Raw genomic sequence first — 11078 nt, 5'->3', positions numbered from 1 at the left:
ATACATATATATGTATACACACACACACAGGCAGGATATCTAGGATTATTGTACTACTAATATCTGTTGGCTAATGGAAATGAACAGTTAATGTGTAATTGTTTGGTCAGTTTTGCATGCCTATATCTGGTTTTATGTGCAACCATTTTGAAGCTAACATTGTATAGTATAACAACCATTGTTAATATCCTATCACCATGTTTTGAAATTCTGTATCATTTTTATTGCTCTCTATGCTGTTTTGTTTATGTATTTGTTTTTTGTTATGTTTTTTTTTAAATCAAACCAAAATTTATATGTATATATAAAGGTAGCTGCAATAGGTGTATTTCTGATGTATGTAGTTTATTGAGAGGAACAGCCAATGTGTAAAATTTTCTTTTTTCTTCACAAATTTTACATGGTTGAACTTGGTAATTAGAATAACTCATCTGAAAACAATATGCAGTATAAGAGCCATTGTTGAACTCCTACCATTTTGTAGGGTGAAGCCTCGCCTCATTTCCAATGCTTTTTTAAAAATTATTTTTATTTCTTTGTTTTACTTGTTATTGTCTTTGTTTATTTGATCAATCTTCTATTCTTATGTTTAATGGACTGAGCATCTTCGCTGAAGATAACAGTATATAGTGTATCAACCATTGTAAATTTCTATCTTTTTGTCTTATGGTCATGTATCATTTTTGTTGTTTCTCTATTGTTTTGATTTTGTCTTCATTGTTGTTTTGTCAGTTTTTAAATTTAAAAAAATATTTGGACTCGGTGTGCTCAGCAATCCAAGTACTCAACCTGTACAGCCCAGAGAGAAAGAAGCCTGGCTACAGGTCTAGCTGACAGTAGACAACGGGATCATCCATGTGTCACTGGTGTTAGGTACATGGAGAATGGAAAAGTTCTCAGTCAGGAAGGCTTCAATCTAGATTTCTGAAGGTCAGTGTGTCTCAAGGAATGTGCTCCTGTGAAGGCAATGTATGAAGCTGAGTGAAGCTAAAGGAGCAGTGAAAATGCCAGAAGTTGGGAGAAGGCAGGGACATAGATCTTCTGAGGAAAACTGCAAGGAGGGAGCACAGCCAGCCCAAGACAGACTCCAGGGGAGCTACAACAAACAGAAATACAGTAACCATTTCCCTCTGTCAGTTGGAGTTCACATCTTGCCACAGATTGCCTTGAATACTGCACATGGACCTATAGGACTTAGTGTTTGCACTGCTGGAATTTTGACTTGTTTTGATCCCATTCCTTTGTATCCCCATTTGTAACCCTTGGGATGTAAATATCAAAATGTGCCATTGAATGTTTGGAGTATTTAACTTCCTTTTCATTTGCACAGGGGCTCATAGCCAAGAGTTTGCCTTAAATCTCAGAGATTTGCAACTTGGACTTTCAGCAGTGCTGAAACTGTTAGTTGACCTTGGCAACTCTTACAGAGGGACATCGTGAATTTTGCAGGAAGGGATGTGATGTGTATTTGGGGGGGCTATGAGAAGAAGGTTATGATATGTATCTGGATGTCTTCCCAAAGCCTCATGCACTTTTAAAAGGGGCTTTTTTCAGAGACAGTTGAGGCTAGAGTTTGTGATTGCTTTCTGGTGCTATGCTAGCATGAGTGTGCTGGCATTAATGGAGAGTGGTTACTGGATCAGTCCATTAATTCAATAGGCACCACTTAATCCCAGCAGTCTGAAAAAGATAAAAGGAGCAGAAAGAGGCTTATTTCCTCATTTTACTCTTGTAGCTTTTGCCGTTTTCTGACATCATGAATTGTTGCCACTCTGCCATGTGCCGCTCTGTCTTGGAGTATGACAATTATGGAATGAAACCCCTAAAAACTGTGAGCTAAATAAACCTTTTCCCTGTTACCTTGGATTCTTTGGTATTTTATCTCAGCTATAAGAGAGAAAGAATTAAGGAAACTCCTTTATATCATACTTTTTGAATGACTACTCATTTTCCATATGTCCATTCTATTCATGTTTTTCTTGTGTTTACCTCATTGTTCTTGTCTAGCATATTTCTGAATACTTCTTAGAGTGCTGGTTTGGTGTTCATGAATTCACAACATGTCATTTGTCATACAGTGTACTCATTTCTACATCCATTTTGAAACTGTAGTTTTGCCAGATATATTACTCTTCACTGGAGCTTTATATTAAGGTTTTAAAACCTTCACTCCAATCTCAGTTGGCCTTTGAGTTCTTTGTTGAAAATTCTGCTCTGATATTAATGGGTTTACTTTCATAAGTAATTATTTGCTATACTATGACAGCTTTTATAATTTTTTCCTTGTGTTAGACTTCTGGGATTATGAAAATGGTACATCATAGGAACTTCTTTTTTCATTGTAGTTATTTGCCATTCCATAAACGTCACTTAATTATATGCTTTGTCTCATCATCTTCCTTGGAGACTTTCTACTATGATTTCTGTAAACTGATTACTTGTCCCAGGTGTACTGTCTTGTAATTTCCTACTCCAATTTGACTTATATTAAGGATCTAAGTATCTAGTATGTTTTGGGTGAATTATTTGCACTTCTAATATTCCTAAGATATTATCTGATTATATTATTCTGTCACTTAATGTTATGTGGAGGACCATCAAGATGGTTCTCCTTGAAAAAAGACCATTTGTCTCCATTTCAGGTACACCTAGACTTAATTCCATGCATTGATATGTCCATAACAGATTGGGGTAATACTCTATCACCTCAATTGGCTTAAAGCAAAGCAAATGGGTACAGGCAAGGTGCTGATATATAGCATTTGAAGCAAGGCCACAGGTCTGTGATGTACTGCCTATAACTCCCTGATACAGCAGATGAGTCTATGAAGAAAGGTGCTCACAAGAAAAATGAAAAAAGCAGGAACAAACAAAACACTCTTGGAGCTCCCTGACTGACAGTCTCTAATGAGGAGCCAGAGATGTCGGCCTTAATCTGGGTTTCACAGTTTAAGTACATTTTAGGTTTCTATAGTCATCATGACTTCATTTTGGGGCATCTTACAAAATCACAATTATCACAAAGTTTACTTCCCCCAGAACACCAGACAACCAAATTCCAAATGATCGTTGCAGTTTAAATTTTAGCCTACTTCCCAATTTGTTCTGTTTGCTCTGTTACAATTTTATGACTCTGCTCTGTTGAGTTGATAACTAACCATGGTGACTGGGGTGAACTACAGCTAAAGTAAACTTTAAGTGACTTCTCTTAATGTGGAGTTAAAAGCAGAAAATGGAGTCTCTCTTGCCCTATCATCCCCACCTCAAGAACATATGTTCCTTTTTTAGGACATATATAGCCCCTCACACATTTTGAGATCTGTATGACTGGTGGGTTTTTTTTAAGCCATCATTTGTGCTTGGTTTACATTACTTTGAATTCTGTTTTTAACCCAATTAAGTATGTATGACCCAAAAGTGCAGCAATTAGAGATCCCAGCAATTAAGAAGGTTAATCTTGGCTCCAGTTGAAGAATTCTTTATATCACCCTTGGTGGCTATAGTAGGTCTTCCTCGTTTCTTTTTTTTTTTTCTCTATCCAACCATTCAAGTGTTTCTATGCTGACTCCTGAGTTGCTTGCATAAAAATAACATTTTTTCTCTAAAGGGGAGAACATAGCTCTCCCTTGCTCCATAAAGAGTAAATTGAGTTCTCTCCAATTTAGTACACTACTTTTGCCGAGGAGTCAATCTGATCATGTAACTGCTTGACCACATTCTAAACTGCTTTTATATTCTCTACCATTATTTTGGGTATCTATAGAATCCCCATGTTACCAAGTCTGTGTTACCATTATCCCCTCAAATTGTCTTTTATTTTTTGGACCCTCACATATGAGGAAATTGTGTCTCATGATTGGCTTTGTCTCACCATGAATGGTGGTTCCAAAATTTACATATGGGGATCATAAATATAACATCTTGTTGGTCACACAGGAGGTGCAGTGAGGTCAGCTCAGCTCACCAAAGTGGAATGGAGTCCACTTGGGGGCACACAATGATGTAATTACAAAGGTGTGCCCCCAGTCCCTCAGGAGTCCTTATCTCTTGTAGTCCCTCTAAGATGGGAAAAAATGGAGGAGACCTCCCAAACATGATCTTAAATGGTGTGAGCCTATCCCTTTATGGGTTACATCGGGACTTCAGCAAGGCCATTGGAAACATAGTCACTCAGTTTGCCCAGTCTCTTCGCACAGGTTGGCCAGAGTAGATTTTAAAATCCAATTTTGTCTCTCTACCTGGCCTGAACTCTGTGACCAGTAGGTGGTGTGTGCCTTCTGTTCTAGCCCTAAGGCTGTGGAAAGGCTCTGAGCCATTCAATCTATGAAAGCAGGCCCATTATCTGAACCCACCATCATGGCGAGCCTGTACTGAGGAATAACTAGCTCCATCAGAGCTTTCATCACCTCTCTAGATGTCTCAGTTCTTTTGGGTTGGCTTCCACCCAGTCCAAGTAGGTGTAAAAGAGGACCAACAAATACTTCTTGTTTCAAAGGGTGGGTTTCATTTCCATGGAATCAGCCTCAACATCCTCAAAGGGCAGTGTTTCTTGTCTGCACACTCTGGACAGGTTCTATGGATGAGAATGTAGATTGTCATGAGCACAAGCCGTGCGCCTGCTTTGCCACAGAAGCACACAGAACTCAAAGTCTAGAGATAAAGAAGTGATGGTCAAGCAGCTTGGCCATGGCTGTCTTTTCCAAGTGAGTATGGCTGTGCAGCTCCTGCACCACAAAATGTCTTACAGCCTCAGAAAGGAACATCTTTCCTCCTGGAAAAACTTGGCATCCATTTTGTTCTGTGGCTCCTTTTGTAGTAACCCACTTAAGTTCTGTTTCTGAGTTTTTGTATGGCTTGAGGCGTGGGGCAACTAGAGCCCAGACCACAGGATGTGAGCCTCCAGTGGCAGCTTCTTTGGCTGCTAAATCTGCTGTTCAGTTTCCTTGGGCCTCTAAGGAATTTTCTTACTGATGGCCCAGACCATGGATCATGGCTACCTTGGCAGCCAACAACACAGTCTGTAACAAGTTTAATATTTCCTGAGAGTTCTTAATGCCCTTTCCTCCTATAGTCAGAAGGCCCCTTTAAAGTAGCAAAGGCATATCAGGCTTATCTTTCTCTATTTCCAAAGCCCGAGTAACTGTCATCAGTTTGGCCTCTTGTACTAACATTTCAGGAGGCAAAGCCTTGGACTGGACAGTCTGCTCAAGGGTGACAACTGCTGCTCCTGCCCTGTAAATCCTACCGGTTACCATGTCATTGCCATCCAAGAACAGTGTCAGGTCAGGGTTCTGGAGGGGTGCATCCTGTAGGTCCAGCCTGACTGAGTAGATTGGTTCCATTGTTTTCATATAGTCATGCTCAGGTGGTTTCAATGATGTTGATGAAAGGGAGGCAGGGTTGAAGGTCATCAGGTCCCCTTAGTGAAGTACATTTTTATTACCCCACGCTGGATCCTTTCATTGAAAAGTGAACATCTCGGGATGTAACAGACAAAGAAATTCAGAAAAAAAAATTTTTAACTCCAACACAGTTTACTAAGTTTGAGTACATGGGAGTTGACTAAGCAAGGTATAGGGGTTGAGCACAGTAGGGTGAAGGGTTACAACCAGGGTATTTATCACCTGGAAGTCCTGGACTGAGTGATGTCCACTAGTCCTAGGATTGGGAAAGGGAAAAACAGAGTCTTTTAAGGTGACTGACTTTTTTTTTTTCAGAGGGCTAGGTCTATATTGGTTATTCCTTTAGCCCATCTATATTTTTAATTTTTGGTCTCCAAACTTCAGTTGCTGAATATCCAGAAGAGCTTTGAAATATAAAGTATAGCCAGAGAACTTCTACTTTTTACAAGCATGAATATTCCAGTAGGTGAATCCCTACAGAATGTTAACAGACAGCAATTATACAGAGAAAATTTAAACATACCAGTGTAACATAACAGTCATGATAACATTTATATAACATATTTAAATCTCCATCTTGGAATAGAATAGTCTTCCAGTCAGTTATTCCTACCTAATACAGAAGAAACTTTTACCTAATTTATTGTCCTTATGCTATTGAAGAAATTTGTAACATTGTCTGGGTTGTTATTAATTTTATCAGTTTCCATAACTGATTGATTTTTCCTAGACATATTATGTAATCCTTTTAAGCAGGGATGTTTCATAACTTTAAATGCCTGATAGAGTATCAGATCACATTTCTGTATACGTAAGTGCTTCTGAATATGTAATCAGTGAAGTTCTCAGAAAGAAAAGATACCCTAGGAAGTACCAGGAAAGGTCAGTTCATTTAATACATCATTTTTACAGATACACATAGAAGACCAAGAGAAAATTAATAAAATTATTTGCGTCATACCGCAAACATTTGGCACTAAGAAAACCCAAATATCATGTGTCCATGCACAACTTAACTAAAGAGAAACATAAAACTATCAAGTCAATGATTAACAAAATAGACAAATTAATTCTGACAACAAATGAAGTGAAAGAATATCAAATTTAATACTCATAGCCAAATAAGATCTATATAGCTTGAGTTTTTACAGAATTTTGCCATTGGAAGAAGCTTATCTAAACAGAGTCATACTCCTAATAAGTACTATGTACATCAACCATACAATAGCAATACTGTCTTTAATATACTGACAAATAAGAACTCATGTTGAATTGATACTAACCTCTTATCACAAAATCTGAAGCACAGAAGAAAGGTGTCTGAATCTGAAAGAAAATGCCTACCAGTATAGATAATCCTACTTTTATATTTTAGAATACTGTACATTTGGAAGGTATAGATACATTTAATACACCTTGAAATTAACAATAAAAAATTGCCATTATTTTGTTTCTTAATTTATTTTCATATCAATAGCAATTTTTAATCAAAAAAACCTTATTATCTCCTTTTTAAAAACTTAACCTTTTGACAATGGCCAACATAAACATAACACAGTGATATATTTTAAATATCTGTTAGGGTGTTTCCCACAAGGTGATGGATTATTGGGGCTCCTTATTAATTATTGTAAATTATTATAAGCTTATATAATTATTAAAAACTGGTTAATGTCGTTCCAGGCAGCTTTGGTTCATTCATCAATCAGAATCCTGTCTAATAATCTCTCCCCACCCTAAGAGATTTCTGATTAATTATTTTAACAAATTTCTTATACTCCATCAAAACATGAGCTCAATACCTGACACATTAAATTTGAACTACGAGAGACCCTCAAATCATAATTCATAATCAACAATAAGCATTACATTTACAAAAACAATTTTAACATCATTTTGATCAGCTGGAAACTTTTGATGAAATCATATCTTTAATTTAGATAATGCTTATCTATAAGCCAAAATAAATGTTAGATAATTGTTCCAAAATTACAAAAAATACAAAAAGAAGAAAAAATTTTTGAGCTCAAATAAAACAATTGTTTACACATCGGACAGAAAGACAAACAAAAACACACAAGACAATTTGCTTATAAAATCAGGGTGCACTCAAATATATTTTGGCCAAATTGAGTCATAATAATTTCTTTTGACCTAGGAGTGGGGCTATTGGCTGAAATGCCAGTGTCTACTAAACTCCAACAAGTTTTTCCTCTACTTTGGCAGTTCACATGGGTTTACCAGGGGTGAGAGACAGGGACTCACAACCCACCCCATCATTATAAAATATCCTCTGACTCCACCACAAACACTTTTTCCCCCCTCTTCTCTCCTGTCTAGCAATTTTGGACAGCTTTGCTTGAAATGTCCCCTCTCTTCACATTAGGCACACTGGTTCATATCCAAGGGAATATGAAGGTCTTCCCATTGTTTACTTTTCTCGGTCTCTCCCTAGTTTCCAGCTGTGCCTGTTTCCTGTAAGCTGCTAACATCTCTTTGCTTTGCTCCTGCTTAAGCTTGCATTCTGTGTCCTCTCTGTCATGAAATGAATTTTGGTTAATATCTATCAGCTGGGACAAGTTCATCTTGGTAATACTTTCCAATTTCTGCCACTGGCAACACTTTTGTCACCTTATGTCGGTTGGTGGGATGATGAGCCGCAGAGAGAAGCCCTTTCCTCAAAGGCTGATGATTTTTCCCATAATCTCATTCGTTTCTCAGCCACCTTTAAAGTTCTTTCTCTCTCCTCTGAAGAAGACAAACATTATCTGTTGACAGTCATCCCATGTGGGGCGGTGAGTCACAAACACCACTTCCAGCAAAATAACCAAAGCCCAAGTTTGCTCTGAAAAGGGGGATCTTAAGTTCTCCAAATGAAGAATGAGGGTTTCCTCCCAGTTTCATCACAGCAGCCTCCCAGAGAGGCAAGACTTACGCCAAACCTGAGGAGAAGTCTTCTGTGTCCAAATCTGCTGCAGGCTTGGGGGAAAGCTGCCTGTGGTGGTGAGAACGGAAAAACCACAGGGTCAGTGCCACAGCTGACAAGGAATCTCCTGCTGAGGCAGGCAAGTGGGTGTGCAGTGTGAGGGGGTGGTAGACTTGGGAGACAAAAGGATCATCTATCTCAGGTGCTGAGGGCAAAACAGGGGATTTCTACTTAAGGGACCATTTATTTAATTACCAGAACTTGATCTGGAAATCCACAAACACAGATCACTTTTAAGTTTGTCAAAATTCTTAATCATGCATAAACCAGAATGATGGGCTTGCTGTTCATTGAGCCCATAATAGCTCAATTTTTTTTTTTTTTTTCATTTCTTTGACAGCTCAATTTAGAACAAAGACAGACCAGTTTACCTTAGCAGGTCTTTCCACTCCCAGTCAGGCAACAATCCAAACAAGAGCCTGAGGCTGTGCTGACCTGAAATTGCAGGTGTATTTGGAAGAAAAATTCAGAGCACACAAAGAGACAAACAAAGCAAAACAATCCTGGGAATCATGAGTTGCCTCTGACCATTAATTTGAAAAAATTTTTAGAATCCAGTACTGATCAAATTCAAAACCAACTCAGACACAAAGCTCTGAACAGAATCTCAGGTACTCTGAATGATAGGTTTTTCCAGTGCAGAGAGAAGTAAAACAGAATAAAATGCCTTTATTGTGCAGGCAGAGAAGACCACAGGAAAGAGAAATATGTGGAGCTTCTAAGGATCTTTAGTGGGGTCCAAGGTTAAATAGCCCCAGGCAGGAGGCGGGCTTTTGGAGGCAGACCACCTGACATGGCAGACCAGGACTGGGTGGGGAGGTTGGAAAAGAGAACAGGATATTACAAAAAGGGAAGTAGGAAGTTGTAATTTGACTCAGCAGAAGAAGGGTGGGGCTTAGCCCATGACCTCTAGTGGCCAGCGCCATATTGTCTGGACACCATAGTGACTCAGCACCATACCACATGACCTCCAGCACCATATTGGATGAGTGTCATAGCATTCAGCAGGAATTACAGTGGGGCAAGAAACCAATCACTGAGAACCAGATGGCTGCCATGTTTGGCAGCCTGGGCCCATTAAACTTTGTCTGGAAAAAGAACCAAAGGTAAACAAAAGAATCCAATTTAAAATCTTACCTAAGTCAGATGGTGGGCTTTGTCCTGCTTAGGTAACCTTAGTGTCCCGGGATGCAGTCATCCCCAGGTGGCCAGCTAAAATCAGCAGGGAAGACCTACCTTCCAAAGAGTTGCCAATGAAACCAGAAGGAATAGAGTCTCCTCAAGCAAGGGAGACCCTGTTTGTTTGTTTGTTTTCTTTGTGAAGTCAATCTTGTGCTCAAGGCCTCCATCTGATATGATAAATGGGTCCACTGAGAAAGGCCTTAACGGCCGGGTATATAGCTCAGTGGCATAAGCGCCTGCCTGGCAAGCGCAAGGTCCTGAGTTCAATTCCCAGTACAGAAAAGAAAAAAAAAAAAAAAAAAAAAAAGAGAAAGGCATTAACAAGAAAACAAAAAAGGCATTAACGAACAAAGCTTTATTGGAGCTGGTTGATGAACAGTATCTAACCAGGAGCCAGAGGAGATGGCTTCATTGATCTGAGTCTCACCTTCAGTTTAAGTACATTTATATTTCTGTAATAACCATTACCTCATTTTGGAGAATTTTACAAGAATGTCACACACAGTTATCACCAAGTTTACTTCTCCCAAAAGTTCAGACAACCAAATTCTAAATGACTGTTTCAGTTGAACTTTTAGCCCACTTCTCAATGTGTCCTGTTTGTTCTGTTCCCATTTTATGACTCTGCTCTGCTGAGTTAATAACTAACCAAGGTTACTGGGATGACATATAGCTTAAGTGAACTTTAAGTGACTTCTCTTAATATGGAGTTAAAAAGAGAAAATAGAGTCTCTCTTGCTCTATCACCCTACTTCTAAGGGTGAGCTACGCTGAAAGATGCTGCACTGTTGTCTGGGACTAAGCCTTGAGAAAGAGTCCATGACATCCCAGTCATAAATGCCAGACATCAAATCTGAGGCAACTGACCAAAACCACAACATACTTACTCAAGGTATGTTATGCAAATTTCTCCAAACTTAGTCTATCTGGTACCAGAAATTGTTATTCTTTGTACATAAATCTTTCTGCATATTGCAGAGGTGCTATTGTGCTTTCTGCCTATTCCAGCTCACAGTACTCACATACTTCCCACCATTTTCACAGTCATTCAATTCCAAGCCACTCCCCTGTTTACAAAACAATAAAAGTCAAATTCAGCACTGAATCACTGTCTTTGTTCCAATTAGCCATCTTTCCAACTGGTCTTAGGACCCCTTTGTCTCCCCACAACTGAAGATATGTGTTTGCCTCTTTATTCTCACTCTGGGTTGTACTACAGGTGGTAGATTGAAATTTACTTACTGGAATTCCAATAACTTTTCCCTGGGATTACAAATAAATCTCCTACAGAAGCTATGGGGTCAGAAACAGGCTTTCTATAATTTTGTTCCTAAATTATTCAGACCTGGTATTCACATTATTATTTTCTCCTATTTTTGTGTGCAATAATATTCTTTATCAATAAGATTTTGTTTGACTCCATTGCATGGAGTAATTTTCTTTTATTAATATTTTGTTCAACTCATCCAAACTTTTGGTCATTTTGACTTATTTCTCCCATAGTACAT

Source organism: Chinchilla lanigera, unplaced genomic scaffold, assembly GCF_000276665.1.
Source record: "Chinchilla lanigera isolate Chin_1 unplaced genomic scaffold, ChiLan1.0 scaffold00046, whole genome shotgun sequence".
In the NCBI taxonomy this organism is placed as follows: domain Eukaryota; kingdom Metazoa; phylum Chordata; class Mammalia; order Rodentia; family Chinchillidae; genus Chinchilla; species Chinchilla lanigera.
The sequence above is the reverse complement of the archived record's forward strand: the minus strand, read 5'-3'. Positions refer to the sequence as shown.